The following is a 20546-nucleotide window of genomic DNA, read 5'->3' as shown; positions in this document are numbered from 1 at the left end:
ATTATGGAGAAGACAAACATTGGTTTGAAATGGGCACAGTCTAACAAGCCCCTAGGACTCTTTGACAGACCCTCTCTACTTAACCATGGTGCATGTTCTCTAGAATCAAGGAGCTTCTCGTTTCTTGTACAATATAGGAACATGAGGAACAAGAAAGGGGATGTACCTGTCCTTTACTCATTTACTTTTAGGCCTCTCGATTATAAAAATAGAATAGAAAGAATAGTTGGACTATTGGACTAGTTAAACAGTTGGACTGGTCGATCATCGTAGGCCACTTCCAACTGAAATATTTTTCAGTTGGAAGTGGCCTACGATGATCGACCAGTCCAACTGTTAGACCGGTTCAGGTCTGACCAAGTCAGAGCATGTTATTAAGGGCATTGTCCAAATGCCTCTTCAACACTGACAGGCTTGGTGCATCAACCACCTCTCTAGGAATCCTGTTCCAGTGTTTCACCACCCTCTCAGTAAAGAAATGCTTCCTAATATCCAGTCCAAACCTCCCTGGTGCAGCTTTGAACCATTCCTATGTGTCTATCACTGGCTATCAGGGAGGACATCTCAGCACGTCCCTCTCCCCTTCCCCTTCTCGAGAAGCTGTAGAGAGCAATGAGGTTGCACCTCAGCCTCCTTAGCCCAAACTCTTTAGCTGCTCCTCACAGGACATGCCTTCCACCCCTTTTACCAGCTTTGTTGCCCCGCTGGATACATTCAAGGACCTTTGACTTGTTAAATTTCATCCCATTCATAATAGTCAAATATTTCAATCTGTCTAGAACCCTCTCAGTCTGAAAGTTGCAGGACTGGTATCTAAACACATCGACATTTATAGCAGCCACAGTATTTCTACACAAATTACTCAACAAAACACAGAATTTAAAGCTGTGGATTCTAAAGATGGTTGTATGTAAGACTAAAATGCTTCCTGGTAAAATCTACTTTCTAGTCCTTCTCTGAGTGCTGTTAGTGTCATTTCAAAAATATTTGACCCATAAAGTTATTTTCACAGGAAAAAGTCCTTAAAAACATACATAGCTAAAAGACTACGTGCAAAATTCAGCCCCACAAGTTCAGTGTCAATGTCCCATGTGCTAGACTTATTTTGAAACCAAGTAGTTTGGGACAATTTTACAGTTGTTCTCAGATTACAGTAAAATCCAAACCAGACTATAGCAACGTGCAAACGTTATTGTTAGTCTGTCTTTCAGCTCTGGTCTCGTAAAATAAATTTGAAACTGCAGCTTTCCAGCCGAAAAGCTTTCAGACCGCTGGCCATTCAAGATGATGTGAGATCAAATGGGGGGTGGGAGGATCACCCTTTTCAGAGGTGGGCACAGGCCATGTAAACAGATGTGGCTGCGCTGAATGGGCCAGTCTGAATGGCGGCTTTGTTCCTCGCCTTCCCCAGTCTCCCTCCTTCCCTCCCTCTTTCCCTCCTGCCAAACAGGGACCAGGCACAAGCCACACTAGCTGAGGAGAGCTTAAATTCTGCCTGTTACAATTTAAGAAACCCCAACTGCACTGATTTGATTAAGTCTGTCAAACAGCACGAAGGTTAGTTTACCTCCCCAGAGCCATTTCAGAGGCTTCCCAAGCAGTGTTTACAATATATATTTTTTCAATGTAGTTAATTTTAAAAAGGTACTGTCAAATGATTTTGAGCAGAACTTTTACATTTCTAAATTAACTGTAGTTTATTTTCCAAACTAACTCATCTTCAGTTGTCTGTGACTCAAGATGAACCTATGAATAGTAGCTTTAATGTATACATACATATATACACTATTCAATAGCTTTACATTAAACACATTCCAAGAAGGAAGCCTCATGAAATACTATAAACATATTTTATACAATTACATATGCCATGCATTCAGTAAAATCTTATAAACTGATCGATTGTAGGGGCATGATTCAACAGTGTTGATACAAATTCACCTTGAAACTTCCATGCCACTGCTGAGTTACTATACACATGTTCATTGATTTATTTCATAGGGAACAGTTATTGTTGAATACTTGTAAAGGTTGCATATACCAGCATTTGGAAGCCTGCCCAGGTTCCTTTAGATAACCCCAGGGACACAGAGTTTTGTGATTTCTGAGGCCTTTCTGGGGAAGAAATAGCAATAGTAATGCAGTTGTAGTTTAACAGTTTAACTAGCACTTCATTTTACTGAGTAAAGCGGCACCATTTTCTCCATTTAAGTTCAGTCACAAATTTATTCATAAAATACATGCTGTTGCATTCTGCTGCACAGGAGTGGTGGTTTTTCCTCTCCCCTAGTAGTGTAAAAAAGTTTGTAATGAATGTATTTCAGATGTGTATATTTTATCATTTTGTTAACTTTGTGTGTAAAGGTCATGAATGGATTTTGTAGACCGTTCTGGGGACGGAAGCATGCAAAGTATCACCAAGACAGAAAAAAAGGAAGCAAATCAGGAGGGAAAGGAGGGCAAAGGAATGCACACTTTGTAAGTGCCAGTCTGCATTTCTCTCATATTAAAAAAATACAGTGTGGTTCTTCTGCAACAGCTAAATGTGCACACGTGATAATTGGTCTCGTTAATTTTCCATCCTCTAAGTCCTTTGTTTGTATCAACAATACCTTGAGGAAGCTGAGAAAGCAAAATAAACCCAACAGCATATTTTAAATAGTATTTCAGGGTCGCCCTGCAAGCATTCAGTTTGCAGTTCTGCTGCAAATCTGCAGCCATGAGCCATGGACGGGAGTATGCACAATCCCTTTGAGGGGGGGATAGGGCTTGTTTATTTATTCTTAGGCATGTTATTAAAGCCTGTTTTATTTATTTTTTTCTTTTAGTAGTATGAATCTATCTCAAAAACAGTGATAGGGAGTAAATAAGGTGGCCTGATTTAATTTCTTGTTCTGCCACACACTCTGACTTTGTGTCTCATGTCATTAATAGATCTAATAGGATTTTGGCGTGAAACCAGAGGGGGAGGGAGGAGGGGATGAGCTACAGAGAGAGCTGCTGCCTTTCTCAACTCGAAAGCGATGTCAGGCCTATCAGCCTTCTCTTTAGTCCTCCCTGACAGAGCTGGAGGCATTTTTCTATACATGAATGTGTCTCATGCATTCATGAGGCTTTTTGACACCACAGTCTCTTTTGTGAGGAGCTCGATCACGGCTCTGCCCTTCTCCCAGCTGCCATATGGTGTAGTGGAAGGAGGCTTTCAAAGGGAGAGCAGGACAGAGGGGCTGAGGCAGGGCGAAGAAAGAAATGGAGCTGCGGCAGATGAAATTGATTTATTTTCAGAGCAAAAGGGGCAAGCAACTACGACTGGTGGAGAGAGGGGGATGCTTTGCAATATAAAACCGTCTCCGGAGCCGGCAGCTAGGCTGTCCGGCTGACAGCCGTGCTGGGCTTGCTCTCCAGGCGCAGCGCTTGAAAATAAGCATATGCATTTTTGTTATCTTAGTAATGCTATCTGAGAAAGACTTATAGCCCTAGTGCCTCAGAGCTGGCCTTCAGCAACTATATTTTGGCTTGAAATTTTACTGGTTTTTGGAGAACAAAATCTCTCTGCCCTACCATGTGTGTGTAACTGTCACGTATTAGTCTGGCAATGTTAGAAGTTTCCAAAAAATATCTGTCTCCAGCATGACATATAGAGAATAACTGTTTAAAAGAAAATATCAGGTGATAAATTCTTCTCTCTGTTGAATGAGTGCAAATCCACTAAAATCAATTCAGTTTGTTTATACTTATAGGTCATTACCTTGTTTTACCAAAGTGACCTACTTTATTTAAACAGAATATTAAAACCAAGTCAGATTTACCTGTCATTTTCCCTGCCTTACACTTCATTCAGCTTCAAAAGGAAGCCTGTTTCACATCTTCTGGCAGTTTGACTTCCAGATTTGGTAGCAAAGTATTACAACTTGAAAAAAAAAAAAAAAAGGAAAATAATGTGTATGTGTCTTAATTAAGGGAGTTTCTTATGTACATTATTTAAATTTTGTGGCAAATTGAACTTTAATCTGGATATCAATATGGATCAGAAAAATATATACAAGGACAAATTCATCAACTCTGGTTAGGGAAAATGTTCTGATTAGACTGAAATTGCAATTCTTATTCCCAGAAAAAAATAATATTAAATCTGTGTAACTACTTTCATACCTCTCTGGGACTGATCTGAAGTGTGCAGAATGCATAGGAAGGGAATCAATAATATTATTTAGAAATTTTGAAATGTTTTGTTTTCAGTTAATTTAGTGGTGTTTTGTGTCCCCTGAACTGCTTTAAGAAACTTAGGGGAATTGAGGTTTAAGGGATGTGTTGAGAGGACTGGGCAGGTCAAAGATATGGACCATTTCCACAGGAAGAGAAGATACAAAGACAGGAGAGACGATGAGAGGGATATGGTAGAAGTTTGAAAAATCACTATTAGCATGGTAGATAGGGAATCACTTTTCAGTCTTTCTCAGTGAAAAGACAGGATGACACCCAATACTAATTTAAAATAAAAGTTATAAAATTAGTCAAGGCAATCCTTTCTTCCCACTACGCATAGTTAATTTGAAGTCCTCATTCTTGCAGGAAGTTACGAAGTTCAAAATTATAAATGGATTTAAAAAAGCAGATTGAAATATTCATTTGAAGAAGTATAAAGCAGATTATTATGAATTGTGCTTTGGATGCAGTCTCTTGCTTAGGAAGTCCCTAAAATGTTGCATTTTTGAAGTGGGGACAACATGTGAGAAGAAGCAATTAATTTCTGATTTGTTTGTTTCTTCATACCTCTTCTACTGACCAGTGTAAAAATGCAACTGTATACTAGAGACTCGTTTTATCTGCCCCTGTATAACTATTATTTTGTTCTTATAAAATATTCGTCACTTCTAGTAAGCTGGGCTCTGTCCTTACTCCATTTATCCTGCAGGTACTAGTCATCTATTTACTTCTGTAGTTCACTTTTGAGATTTAACTGGAGGGAAGATATTGAAGCACTTGGGAGATATATCAGACAGGGAAAGCTAGCTCACAGGGGAAAACTCCAGTCCACTTCCCATGAGACAGTGTTGGAAACTCAAGTGGCTACTGAAAGAAATTGAACTGACTCTAAGCAAAATACTAGTTTTTTGAAAAATCAACTGTGTGGCTTGGATTTGACCCAACACAATTTTTATAACAGACAGATTAGTTTGGAATAAAAAAATTACAGATTTTGTAACAGAAAAAGCTCTTTTATAGAGATTGGACTTTCCATTTCCCAAAACATGCTGGGTAGTTCACTTTATTGATCATTGCAAATGGCTTTCTCTAGGAATGCTAAACAGTAACCTAGGTTACTAATCATCTAAAGATGATTCTCACACACTGCTTCTGAAACAGCATTCCATATGTTTGGCTTGTTTCAACCTGGAGGTGGATCTTCCCTGTCAAGGTTTAGGACCATATGGAGAACTGACAAAGGAGGAAAACAGTCGAAGGAAGAATAGGAGGCAGAGCCCTTGGAAAACCCAGAAGCTGCGGAGAGGGCACAGAGCAACTCTGAATGACTGTGAGGGACAAGGGCTTCTGCTGCCTCTCCTTGCTGGAGAACAAGCTGCTGTCCCTACAGATACATTCCCATGCCCTCAGCTAATGCTATCACTCTGGGAGCTGATGTGACCACCCTGTGGTTTCTGTTTCTCCCAGAAGAAAATGAAATCCCTTTCACATGTACACAGCACAGGTTTTATATGGTGGAACTGCAGTGTTGTTCACCATGTGAGGGACTGACAAAAAAAAAAAAAGAGACTTGCTGAAGTGTTGGTAGGATCTCACTGTGCTAGCAGAGCTAAGGAAGCACAGTCTCAGCTGTCCACCATCTCTTCCATCCCTCTCTCTCTTTGAGCACCCTTAGCTGGCAGCAGCACAAGAAAGGAAGGTCACTTTTAAAACGTCCCACGCTGCAGAGCAGAAGTGTTGGGACAGATCACGTAGGTCCACTGAAACTCTGTAATAGTTGGTGCAGTGAAATGGGATCATCCTTTCAGCCTGTTCACTGATCAGAGTACATGGAGAAATGTCAGTCTGAATTCCTTTGTCTTGCATTCAGCAATGCCTTTGAGTAAGAGTCAGCAAAGCTTGTTTTAAGTTAATGATTGTGCTGCACGCAGTCCTCATGGAGAACATGTGCAAGAGATCATGTTCCCCTTTTATGCATATGTCAGCCCTTGAGAAAAGTAGAATGAGATTAATAAAACCACTTCATCAAGATTATTTCTGAGAATTTTCCACTGAGTCTTCCAAGTTTCATATCTTTCAGAATTTAAATGATCCATATAGTCATGTTTTGCTTTCTGCAAACAAATACATGAAGGAAGGAAAGGAAAATAATATTTTTGTGAGTTGGTGGTGGTCACAAAAGAATTATTGTGTTGCTTGTTGTTGCATTTTTCTTCTTTATTTGTACACAGTAGGAACAATTCGTATTGTCAAATGAAAAGATGCTGCAATTACTAATTGCCTTAAAAAATGCTGCTGTTTTTTGAAAACAGAAAAGCAGCATTTGGGCTAAATTCTGACTTTGCATTATAAATCACTGTTAGTCACAAACACACTTATTCAGTATTCTTCTCTACCTATTATCACAGTAGAAAGGGAAAGACAAGATTACACAAAACAACAGATAGATAAGGGGGTTTTTTTTGTTTTGTTATTGTTGTCATTGCTATTATTATTTACACTTAAGAAAGGAAGAAATGCTATGCTGGGCCAAACAGTGGCCCATCTATCTCAGGACTATTGTTTGGAAGTGTGATAGTGTTTGGCATGTGAGACTCTGTACTTCTGTGAGTCCAGTCTCCTCAGCTTCTTGATATCCAGAATTGTGTTATTAGCTGTTTTAAGACTAGGCAGGAATGTTCCCCCTTTTAGTCCACTTGATGACCGGTAGACCATGAGCTTGTCTAATCCCTAACCTGTTGATACCTCCAGACAGGAAATTGGAAATATAAATAACAACTTATGTGAGAGAATGTATTCTTATTGTATGTTTTAAAACAATGTTTTATAATGTTATGGAAATTCTTTAGTAAAACATGGCATTTAAACAATTTTAGAATATTTAGTAGAATCATGGAATTTGACCAGATAACTATTTATTTACAAATAAGATCTAAACTGACTGTGGCTTAGTTTGCAATACTCAGATTTACAGAGTTACAATTTATTTTAAAATATAACAGTTATAGCTATGAGTTTAATCCTCTCAAAAATACCAGGTATGAGAAAGCAATCTTAAAATTAACTGTTTATAATCTTAACTGAAGAGAGTGGAAGTTCTTAGCACCTTGCCTTATTCTAAGTAAACTGTTTATGCAGTTTCACACGGTCAACAACTGTGACTTGCAAGTGAAGTTAAATTATTTAACAATCTGATTTTTGTAAGGACTCGGTCTCAGTATAGATCAGAAGCATGAAAAGAAATTACAACACCTTTTGGGAGATATCTTTGTTTTCTGAAAATTGTTTTCCCAGTATTATTTTTGAGCTACCCAGTAAAATGTCCTTATTCTTAAAGGCAGAGTGAGTGCTAGATACTCACAGCTTCAAAGGTAGGTAAAACACATTAACGCAAGAAACACCTCAGCAGCCCCCACAGTATTTCCAGTATGGCTTGCTTGTGAATCCCTATTACAAAGCCATGGCAATTATATTGCATGTGGGTAGTTCTGCCCTGTTTTTCAGAGAGGGTGCTAAAGCAATGAGGATAGCTTACTTCAGGTACTGCAGCTAGAGAGAGTCCCCGAGGCCATGGCATCTGAACTAATGTTTGTCACTTCATACAGATATGGCATCCATCTTAATTTTCATTGAATATAGAGTTTTGGAAAATAATTTGACAGGACATTAGACAAGCACTGCTCTACTCAGACATCTCAGTTCATGATTCTGGGTAGCACAGAAGTGCCAGAATGAATTGGTTTTCAGATGCTGTTACTCATATAAGGTTTTGACAATGAAGGCGTTATTGTATCAGATTCATTTGAGTATCTTAATTAGGTGCCTCATCACTTTACAATAATTATGTCCTATCAATAGCTTTAATGACAGTAAGATTTCATATGGAATATCTGTAGAAAGATATGCGTATCTGATGTTTAAACATAATCTGATTTATTTACAGCCTGTGATAATTAGTTATGCTGGTTTTTTTGAGGGGAAGTAACTGACAGCCTTCACTGTACCATGATTGTCCTGCAGACTCCAGGTAGGTCCTTGCTGTAGTCTGACAACTGAACTGTTCTTGAGTCTTGCCTAGCACAGGGGGATTTTTAGAGGAAAGTTTCTCATTGACTATACTCTCAGAAAATTGCTGTTCAGAATGGTGCAGAAAACTACTAATTTGTCAGAGAAACTTTTGAAAACTATGAGTAACAATACTGAAATCTTACATTTAGAGACACATAGATGAGAAAGTTGCAAGTTGATTTTATAATCCATGGAAGATTTTTATGGAGCACGCAGTGTAGCACCTATTACTACATGTTCTCCTCTTCATTTTAGCTGCATTAAATCAGCAAGGCTACAGCATATAGCTCAGGTACAGTCTATCTAAACTGATACAGTAAATTCCTGGGCAGCAATATGCCAGTACTTGACACTAGCTTATCATATGGCTATCAGGCAAACATCCTTCTCATTTCACACTCAAAATCTCCAATATCAAGAAGTAGCCAACTTAAAGGTACAGCAAAAAATTGCGAGAAATTATTGCTTGTAAAGGCTGAGTAGAACTCTGCTTTCCTTTAAAACAAATTGTTATCATTTTAAATACAATGAACCTGTGTTAGTAATGAAAATAGATCAACAAAATATAAGCTGACTGCTTAAAGAATCTTATGGATTCTTTCAGCACACGTGGGAAAGAAAACATTCTTATGCAAAAGTTACGAAAATGAAAAACGGCATTAACAGAACCGAGTAGTCTAGGTTATACTTAATATTGAAGCAGAAGAAATCAGTAGAAATCATGGCACTCAAAAATGGTTTAGCATCTAAGGAATAAGTCATTCTTAAAAATAATTTTTCTTTTAAGACACTATGTAGAACTGACATGGATATGGGACAGTTTCCATCACTTTAAATCGAACATATTTTGTACCATATGAAGAAAGCTGAACGAAATAGGCCCTGCATCTCTTCTGCACACAAATTCCTGTGAATCAAAGCCTTGACTGATGCTTTTTGTGGAGATTAGAGTTCAACAATCCAAGTAAGTTCAAAAGCTTGATACCTTTTCAGTGTCATTTCTCATTTTCTTCTTTTTTTTTTTTGTTTATAAGTTATGTTTATATGTTTTCTCACATCTACCTGAAATTACAGACTACCTTTTTCTACTGCTGTATTCTTTATATAGTCTGTATTCTTTAGGGGTTTAAATACTAGGAGCTAGAAATGGGAACATAAAAGAAGCATATGGAGCCTAGGAATCTGTGTTTACTCTGGTAGCATCAAAATCTTTTCAAAAAATTCAATGGTGGTGAACCCAGAACATATGGATTATGAAATATATATCATATTTATACATGTACTATTTCTATAGATGGTAACTTTAGAAGGTGTATGTGCTATCAATGTCTTAGAAGTTGTATTTGCCATTAAAATGGAGCCACAATAGTAAATTTTTTCACAAATTGTTGTTAGGTTCTTGAATCCTGATAAGAAAGGGAAATGCAGGAAGTTAGTTAATTTTTAAAAGCTCTGCAGATTTACTGATTTTTACTGATTTCACTATGATACAAGCATTCATAGACATTTATATTTCCAGAGATAACAGCACTCTAGGAAAAGCTGTATGCTTTGTACCCTGTAAAGGAAGGAAATTAGGAGCTGTGCTGAGAAGCCAGAATTTTTGCTGAAAAACAGCCTCTTAAGTTTGTTTACTTAAGTTACAAAAACTTGCTATGTACAAACTTCCATAACTACATTGGTGTTGCAGCTCATTAAAAAAGAAGATGATCTGTGTTCCTCACATATCGAAGTGTCCAATGATTTTACCCATTCAAGGAAAATGGTACTGGTTTTGTCCATAGCATTGCACATGCTGGGATATATGGTATAACAAACTGTGTGGGTTGAGAAGGAAAAAAGAAGCCTGGACTGCTTTTGATGCTTAGTGCCCAGTAAGTGTTTATATTATAGAATTGCTTTTTGTCCAGTTTTCTTAGTCATTCTGCTCTCTGCATAATATATAGTTGATTTTTCTTAAGCTATGAGTGTACTTTGCTCAGCAGCCAGAGGTTTGCTACTAAGGATTTTTAACTTTCTGCCAGATGGTTTCTACTAAATTCTGGAAAAAAACCAAACAAAAAAATAAGCCTACATACAGGTTTAACTTTAAACACAAGTCACCTTATTTTATCCCCAAGTTAGCACAGGTCAGTGGCATACATTTCTGTAGTCTTGACAGATGCAGTAGGTGATTCCTTAAACAAACACAAACCTAAGTAGAGGCAATATTTGCACAGATAGCTTTCAAGTTAAACAAAATAAGCCCCCATTTCATTACTGAACACAGTGCAATAAGCACATCCAGCCTCTGAACAGAAACATATTTTTTCTGGTATTTCAGCCCTAGAACATATTGAAGGATCCCTGTGGCCAAATAAAGTAAGTTGAAAAAACATGTGTCATGAGAAGCAGGATATTATCCTGTTCGCCACTTTTATGGGGTCACATACCTTCTAATGTTAAAGCTCAATCATACAGCACTTTAGTCACACAATAAGTAAGTACACACTGAATCGCCCCTCTTCCTGTCCTTGCTCCTTCCTCCCTGACCCTCAAAGGAACTGTGGAAAGAGTGAAAGAAAGGGAAAAAAAGATGACTTACATTTGTTAGGATTTAGCTTCTGGCAAGAGACATTATAAGGAATTCATTTCCGGGCACATAATTTACATGCCCAGTCCTCCCTCCCACTCCTTTTTTTTCTCCCACCCTTCCCCCATATTCCTCCTCCAAACTGTCTTCTCCCTCGCAGCATTCACCACAGCTTCCTGCCGTATGTTTGCTTTCTATTTTCATATCCATGGGAAAGGAATCTGCTCTAGCAAAAGGCTTCTATCCTGCCAGTGCTGGCTGCCGCTGCCACCTTCTTCTTAGGCCACAGGTATTTGAACTTCATTAAGTGACAGCGAAGCGTTGAGTAAGTGACAGTCATTAAATTTTAGCACAGTCAGCTGGAGAAATCTCCTCTCCTCTTTGAGGCTTTTTTGCTTTCTGCTGGCAAGCTCCAGAAAAAATAAAATAGTTTTCAATTTTAAATATTTAATCTAAATCCTGTTTTAGGGTTTTATTTTGGGGAAAAGACAGTCATGTCCCTCTTGCTCATTAAAAGGCTCTCTGTTGTGTATCTTTGATGCTGCTTTGGGCAGCTCTGCTACTTTGATCCTCTTAGAAATAGGCTCATTACAACATCCACCTCGCAGAGTAACACTTCAAAGAGCTTTGTGAAGGACAAAGGGAGGAATTTAGAAACAGAGCCAAGTGGCTCTCAAGTATCTTGACTAAATTAACTTTGTATTAAGAGTTACTGGCCCAGTTGCAATTTTGAGAGGAAGAAACAAAGCACTAACTCTGTGTGCTTCTTTCATGCATTTTATATCAAATTAATAAACACACTTGAAATCTTCTAGGACTCATTGCCATAACTTCTGCTAAATGAAGCAGGCACCACAGTTGTCATATCAAAATTAAAGTTGCTTTGGAGTTGTTAAAAAGGCTAATTGACTTTACTACTTGACTTAAACTGTCAGAATGATAGAGCCAACATTAATCAACCAGTGAGATTAACAGAGAAAACAGGCAGTTCTCAAAGTCACTATCTCCAGAAACAGCAGTAACCATGTACATTTTCAACACTCTCAGATCTATCATATCTGCAATGATTAGATGATTGGTCATTCTCCAACTACTTTCATTACTTTTGACATGTTTGACCTAGGACTTCAGTTTGGAAGTAATTACCATGACAATATATTATTTGTACTGCACGCTTTCAGCACACATCACAGGACTGGGTGCTGTACATCAGAGGGTACTTAAGCATCCTTGTCTCAGAGAAACTACAATGTCGTTGAGAGAGCTCAGCTGAAACCCTAAGTGCCACAGTTATGCTGCTGAACAGGAATGGGCAAAACAGTCCAGCCCTTGTGCATGACTGTGAGCTTAGATCCTCAGCTCCTACTGCCATAATCCCTGGCGTGAGAAGGGTTTTTAACTTGTGAGTTATCAGATGACCCAATTTAAGTAGTAATAATTCTTGATGTAAAACCTTTGTATGTGTTGTACGTCAAATGTCAACGTCATTCATTACTGGAACAACCTTTGAAAACAAGTATGATGGTCTCTTCTAAAGAGAGCACAAGGACAAGACAAATTCACGTAAAAGTTCTGACTTTATTATTTAACCTATAACCTATTTAACCTGCCTTGTGGACATATTCACCAGAAGGTTTTCGGAACATACCAGAGTACCGTTTGTCTGGGGTTTGAGTAACATAATCTAATCCTCACAATACCTAGTTTAGGCTTGAGCCATTCTTAGTTTAGAAAATTCCTCTTTAACTAGCAGGTGTTTTACAGCATCTAGTATTACAATACAAGTTGTTCCTACTACTGTGAAAGCATAATATGCATGAAATAAACAGAGAACACCACCAGGGTGCAGATGGCTGTCATTCATCAGGCCTAGACTGTGTTCATTATGTGATTTATTGCTCCACAATAACTGTCAGTCCCTTGCCCACACACATTTCTACTGTATCTTCCTAGCAATCCTTAAAATGTATTTCTTAAAATCATTAATTTACTTCTTTCAGAGAGGTATCAGTGACTTTAATCAGTGAGCTATGATTTTACTGGAGGTGAGGGGCGGGAAGAGATAGAGATGTATAAACTTTTGCTAATATATCTTTCTTTCAAAATAAAGAAATTCAGAGTTTACATACATTTGGTTTACCCACATGTATCTCTTCGTGAAGTGTGAATTCAGTATTAATACCATTTCAATTTTTTCTTCATCTGGGTTTGACAGGGCCCCTGGGATTGTACATCTGGTAAAGAAGGTAGAGAAGGAAAACATTACTTGGACTGACCCCTAATGTGACTAAATTTGGAGTAGAGCATTTGGGGATCAGCAAAGAAGCTATTCATTGACTTATTCCCCTTATTGAGAACGCTACTTCCCAGCCACTCCAACCCTTATCAGTCTATCTAACTGAAAGGTATGGTGATCAGTCATTTCAATTTTGTGAACAATTTGTTCTCTGCTGTTAAATGTGTTAAATTGGAGATTAAGCATTAACCATTTTATTGTTAATATGTCCTTTAGCTGCAGCATTCTCCTCAGCAACAACTTTCATTCTCTGGTTCCCATCTTCTAAGCTATTATTTAAAACTTTAATATGAATTTCTGAGGAAAAGATCAACACTCTGCGTAGTTCATTTGCAACTTGTATTGCAAAATTCACCTAACTCCGTAAAGCACTTCTTTCATATTTTCTGCTGCTCTTTCTGCCCATCTTTTTTTTTTTTCTCATAGAATGTTTTTGCAATAAATAATGTGAGATAGCCATCTCCGTAGCTATATCACATTACTTATACCCTTCTTGTGGTAGTTAAAGTAAATACATAGTGATTACTAAGCTGAGATGTCTGTTCTTAGACGTAAATTCTGGGATATATGTAATCAGTCTGCTCTTTGCTCTTTAAATTTTATCTGTGCAACCCAAATACGCTTTGCAAAATTGTCTTAATTCTGCTAACTTCTGCTCAGCCTTGATGATCCTGAGGAGTGTAGTTTGTTTTTTTTTCCCCACACAGTACAATAGGTAGAGTGTCCACTTGTTCACTTATCATTACTTCACAGTACATCATTCTTTTATAAGAGTTTGGACTCTTATAAAAGTCTGCACAAATATCAGATTTATTTCTTCCCAGTATGACTGATATGTAGTGCTTCTAGCTCATCCTAAAGTTTTCCCTATTACAGCTTCAGCAATGAAACAGAAGTTCTTTCCAGTGTTGTCTGATTTGAGAGTTCAGTCAATATCCAATGACTAAACCATAATTAGTTTAGTAAGAGAGAGGAGGAAATCCCATCCATTTCATATATAAGGAAGCTACAATTAAGAGGGTGGAAAGTCAGTCTCCACTGTTGGACTGCCCAGACTACATGAAGTTTACTCTAGGGCAGAGTTAGAGAGCTGCTGCTGGTTTGGGATCTTGGAGGGCTACTTTCTGTCCTGAATGCATACCTCCAAATGATATTTTCACCTTTCTCTTTAATGCGAATCCTACTAAATTCAGCCTTGTCTCTGATCAATCACAGTCTTCCACTCAGAAGGCTGCTTAACCTTTACACATGGGCAACAAGTCTGGCATAGGCAGAGCCAGTACTAGAACTTAGGAGTGTAAGAGTACAGACACCTGCAGTGTAACCTAGTTATGTCTGTAGATATATGCAGCTTAGGTGCCCGCATGCTGAGTAAACAAGAAAACCCTGATTTGTCCATGTCAGTCTTGCTTTGAACATCGATTACTGCTTTGTCTGGGAGATAAGTCATCTGTATAAAGAGACAAATCTTCTTTCTTCAAATAACGGAAATGTCTACCACATGCTGCGTGGACTCTGAGATCAAGTCAGCCCTTCAGGAGAATAGTTTTTGAGTAGCAGTTCCCCATTTCTAATGCACCTGATCTCTGAAAGAATTCCTCAAAGCAAAGACCAGGTTATAATCCAATTTCCTAAAACTTTCCCGCTTTTATTGTCACTGGCCAGAGAGGTTACAGGCACTGACATCAAGTCTCAACAGAAATATTTTCTCCACCAGTGTTTCCCTGTCAGAGCCAAGTGGCCCAAGCAGTGACAAATAGAGCCCTTTCAGAAATGCAGTTATTCCTCGCATTTCTATCGGCATGGGGATGCTGTCAACATTGTGGTTTTGATAGAGCATGGCACTTACACAGTGGTTGTTATGACCTCCTTTTATGTAGAGAGGTATTCCTTTCTCTGACTGCACTAAGCAAAGCCAGAAAGCTCGAGATATTCAGAGAGATTCTCCTATTCTTGAACTGACCTTTGTCATTTCTGTCTCTAAATCTATGGTGCATCTTTTCACAAGAAACTCAGACGTGTTTGAACAGAATACTTGCTGACAACTTGCCTTGAGGAAATAAACTTTTGTAGCTAAAAAGGTCTTTCAGGGCAATTGGAGGTTTACTGTTCTAATGGACTACATACTGACTTGAGGGCAATTCCTTCAAAGTTAGCTTTTCCTCTAAATTTCTCACCATTTTTAACACAGTTGACTGTTAGTCAATGAAATACTGGTTTTAATTCACATCTTAGCTCTTCTGAGTTCTTCTCCAAAAAGTAGACCCTAATCTATATTTCAGCTTCCTTTAATATCCATTTTAGGTGTCACCTCATGGTGAAATAGACTGAATTTTATACTACGAAGTTGTTAACATACCCAAAGCAACATTCAAGCCCAGTGTATGAGGAAACCCAGCTTTTACTGATTGCTTTAGTCAGCTTGTAATGTTGAAGATCTTTCTGCCATGTTCAATCAACTAAGATTTTCCTTGGAAATACTAGGTCTCATATTTCACTGTCTATTTCATTCTCGTGATTCTCTATCTATTTCACTGTCAACTGAAGAAGATCCTGTTAGGAAAAATTTGCTTACTAGAAAGCTGAGTTTAGTGTTCTTACAACTTTATCCTATTTTGAGCAATGTAGCAACCTCTGTAACAGACTAAAAAGCAGCCAGTCATGGCTCGTATTGGATTATTAGCAAATCTCTGATTTGCTGGGAATCTTGATCACTTATGAGTTTTTGAAAAAGTATGCTATTAGCAGCTGCTGTCCTTTGGACAACTTTTCTTCCCTTTCAGTCCCTCTCATAAAGATGGGTAGATTCTTCAAATATAGCTGCTTTAATTGTGAAGCACCCTTACCAGCACTATGAGTACATCTAATTCATCATGCAGTGTCCTGGAATGTCATCCTTCTACAACATATAAATATGGTTCTATTTTTAGGACAACTTATCACTTCCATATAAGGAGAAATCAAATCCTGACACAGTCCTCAAAGTTGTGACATATCTCTGGGAAACTGTTGCCTAACTACACTGTTCAGTTCATAGTAAGCTTCTCTCTTAAAAGTTTTAGGTTTATCAACTACAGTTTTCAAAAGCTCAAGGGAGTTCATAGCATTAGGAATATATTTATAAACTTGGTCTGCTTTCTCATGGGAATTTAGTTTATCTATTGTTTAGTTTCTAAAAAAAATTAAAAAAAAATCAAAACTCTTGTTTTTATCGGAGAAGCTAAGAAATCAGAGACAACTGTAAAATAAATATAATGGAAAGGGATGACAAAGTGGGACTGAAGGGAGAGGAATGTGGTAGGCTTTTTCCTGCCTTTAGTAACAGTTAGTCCTCATTTCACCACAAAACTACTAGCCATGTTTTCACGGGGCACTACATTCCCTTGTTCCTTTATAGCAGAAATAAAACCCAGTTATCTGAGTTCTTTTCTAAGAAAAAGATTAAAAGGTACATTCTAAAGGTTTCGAGGGAAATAGATATTTAAGCGACCTAATATTTATTGTATTGTGTGCAAGCTAGTTTCTAAATGAACTAAATGATCAGTATAGGTCTCATCCAACTGAACTATTATAGTCTAAAATGTCTTGAGCATTGATACCATACTACAGTATTTAGGTGATTGTGTTTACTCTAGACTTCTGTAGCAGTAGCAGATAGATTAGTATCCAGTCCATACTTTTTACAGGTTTTCATAGTAGAAAGAGGTTGGTTTTTTTTACTTGTCTTAATTGTACACATTTAGTAGGGGAAAAAAAAAAAAAAAAAAGCTTAATTTTAAATACAACCTGCAATTTAAAAACAAACAAACCCAACAAATTAAGGTATTTGAACACCTATTAGTTTAATAACAATTGCATTGAAGTATTTATTTTCACTAACAACAAAGTCAAAATTAATCGTTTGGCAGGATGACAGATTCCACTTGCGAATGTGTTCTGAAACTGTATATAGTTTTCAAAGGTGTTTACTGACATTATTAGTTATATTTCCTAATCTATGGATCATTTGAACATCTAAGGCAAATGAACATAGATTATATCCACAGAGTGAATGCACTGTGCTTAGCTGGCTATTTTGTCAATACAAGGACACAAGCACCTCATGGCTGATGTAAATCCCATGTATAAATACAGCATTCTCTAGTAATTAAAAATTAATTTTTGTCTATGAATTCATGATCTTTTTGTCTTCATGAAGCTCAGGACAGGCAGAGAGTTGTTAACCTGCTAAGATATGTGAAATGGGATATCTTACATCATCTGGGGTTACGGTGTTATTGACATGGTCATTAAGGAATGGATGAGATAGTCGAGCTTGATGAGACTGTGTCCTCTGTGGCTGGTCCTGCTGCTGCCTGTTGAGACCTCCAGGTTCCTCTGACTACTATGGGGTCAACAGAGCAATCCCGGTGCCAGGCACTAGACAAAAAGTCAGACAGCTTCTTTCTGCAAGATGAAAAATGAGATGGCAGAGTTCAGTGATTAAGGCACTGGTCAAAGAGATTAATGTCACCAAACTGAGACACTAAACTGACCAGACATAACTCACAAGCTAGTATTACTCCAGATAACATGACAAAGCGCTCTGTCCCAGGGAGATCTATTTTTGATGTACTGGCATCTGAAAAAGAAAACTGGAATTAATAGTCACATAATCTGTTTCCCACTCCCACCCCTCTTAAATTATTGGACAGGACTCATGGGAGAGCACAGAGGCTTAATGCCAAGGTTGATGAAAACTGACCCATTTCATTTTGCATGTGACTGGCAAGATGAATTTTAGAGAAACTGTGGCAAAAGCCTCATGTTTCCACTGATGAATGCTTTACAACAGATCTCTCAAAGACAGCAGATGGGAAATAGAGCAAAGCTTTTATAATACAGTGGAACAGAGAGGGACATTTCCAAACCAAATAAATAAAAAGATGAAAACATAGCAAAGAGCACCTTTATAAATGTTGGTAATAAAGGGATATGAAATTAGCTATCAAAACAAAGCTTGCTTTTTCTGTCTTCTTGCAACCATGAGGATTTTTGTCAGCCAGACATTGCCTCACTAAAATTCATGCCTGATCTGCACGTTGACTTCAGGTACATTGGTAGAACAAGAAATAAGATTTTTTTTTTTAATCAGTTTAATCAGCATGAGGTAAATACACCAGGTTTGAGGTATATTCTTTTTTCTAAGATTGTGTAGAAGGTATATTGAACTTATCCATGTTAAAAGGTGTGATTTAGAGTCGCCTCTGAACAATGTGTATAAAGCTGCCTCTTTGCAGCTTCAGTCTCAAAACTAGATAATTATTATCGCTGAAGGCTGGGCACAAGCTAATATGCTCTGCCTCCACAATTTCTGGACTGGAACTGTTGCTGACGGAACAGATAGGTCTTTTTATATCTGCAAAAATCTGATTAAAAGTAATTATGTTGGGTTTTACATCAGCTTAGCTAAATTGATTCATAATTTAAATCAATGCAAGATGATAGAAGTGGTCCTAGGTTTCAGAAACAAAGTTTTCTTACACTGCTTGCTCATGGTTGTGGAGCAGTAGTCTAGATATGGAAGGCCGCTATACTTGTAAGTGACCATTGTGAATTAAACTCGTGTGAGAGCAACTTAAAAATGCTGTCCATTTTTTCCTGAAGTGGTACCATGTTCCTGCTACACTGTTTGTTGCCAGACAGCAAATATTTTGTTGCTTTTTTTTTTTCCTTCCTAAAAAAGCAGGTTTTTAATGGTGGTTTCTGCCTGGAATTACTTGTCCTTTAGATAAAATGATGTCTTCTTTCTCTCCTTAGCAGGTACAGCTGCAACCACTGTTCATTAACTAAACTAAAATGTTGTCCAGGCAAGATCACAGGTATGTAGAACGGTACAAGCTGGCAGTTTGCAGGTATTAGCTGGCAGTGCCTGAAGTGGTTGTTAAATAATTCGCAGGCCAATAACTTCTCTATATGTATATCTGTCTATTATATTTTCTTTCTGATAGACCCATTTTTCTGCCCACCTTGTGTAGCTGCATTTGCAATATGCAATGCAATATTCCATTTCTCACCAGTTTAAACGTGGGATCAGCCCCGCATTGACCATGGCCATGCAGCTCCCAGACAGGCTGAACTCAAGCTATTTCAGAGCCCAGTCAGGCAGCACTCACATGGGTCTGCAAAACTCTATATAGGATTTAACCTTCGTTATGTCAAAGGGGTCTTTGAATATTCATTTCTTTTCAGAAGTAATGGTTCTGAAAGTTCCCAGCATTGGTTATATGGTAACATTTTGCTCCCCCTAGTCTCACCTATAAAGATGAAGGTCAGGATCGAGCAGATGAGTTGATTGTAGCACAATGTAATGTCTGCTGGCCTATTTTTACCCTCAGAAGAAGCTAGAACCCTCTGTTCACATTTTATATTCATTTATGCCTATTTGCTAAGTAATTCTTTTCTTCTTCATCTTTCTATAGCCTGACACCTCAATCTTCCTGACACCTTACAATAGTTAATGAAAAACAGCTCCCTGTCTTTTCGTTGCTTGCTTTCTCTCTCTTAATACTAAGGCATCAGATGATAGTCTACTTTGCGAGACTTGAAAATGTTGTGTTGTACTTCTCTTTTGAAGAATACGTATATATTAACAGGGCTCAAACCACAAGCAATAATGACAGCCTTATAAACATGATTACTAGCTGAGACACAAGTACAGACACTCTCTTGAATATATCACCCAGGAATTATTTTCAGCTCCAGATCTGAAAGCAATTTTCATATTTTATATACAAAAACATGACACCTAACTCTAGGAGAAACATAACCTCTCTAATATATTTGGAAACACAATACATCTTCTAAATAACGCTGTTTCAGAGATATCTACACACTCTCTATTATGAGGGTTTTTCACTAATTCCAGCTCCTTTGAAGTCCATCATCTACTTAAGACATGCAGATGCTTTTAACAAGCAGGATCTCTGGCTTCTCAAGAGACAAAGTGTTCTGAGAATACAAACAATTAAACTCTTTTAAGCTAGTGCTCAAGACCTAATGTAATTAACATTGAAAGTAAAACATGTCAAATCCAACAAGGGTTTGAATTTGTTCTTAATGTATTTTCAAAAATCTGGATAAGATAATCCAGATGGCTGAAAAAGGATACAGCACAAACTAATATTTATTAATGTAAAAGAGTTATCAAGTGGGCAGGCTGCACTCATGGAACTCTCAGCAGAAATAGTTGTGTAGGTCTCCTCCTTGTTTTTTCTCTCTGAGCTGAAATCACAACAGGAGTATAAGAGGAACTATGGAGCCAGCCACTGCTGTGCTGAAAAGATATTATCTGCACACCAGTTACACCTTGTATTTTCAAATCAGGTTAACTGTTTTATGACTGAAATAAAGAATGTTTTGTTA

Source organism: Nesoenas mayeri (assembly GCF_963082525.1).
Source record: "Nesoenas mayeri genome assembly, chromosome: 4".
NCBI lineage: Eukaryota > Metazoa > Chordata > Aves > Columbiformes > Columbidae > Nesoenas > Nesoenas mayeri.
This window is presented reverse-complemented; position numbering follows the sequence as displayed.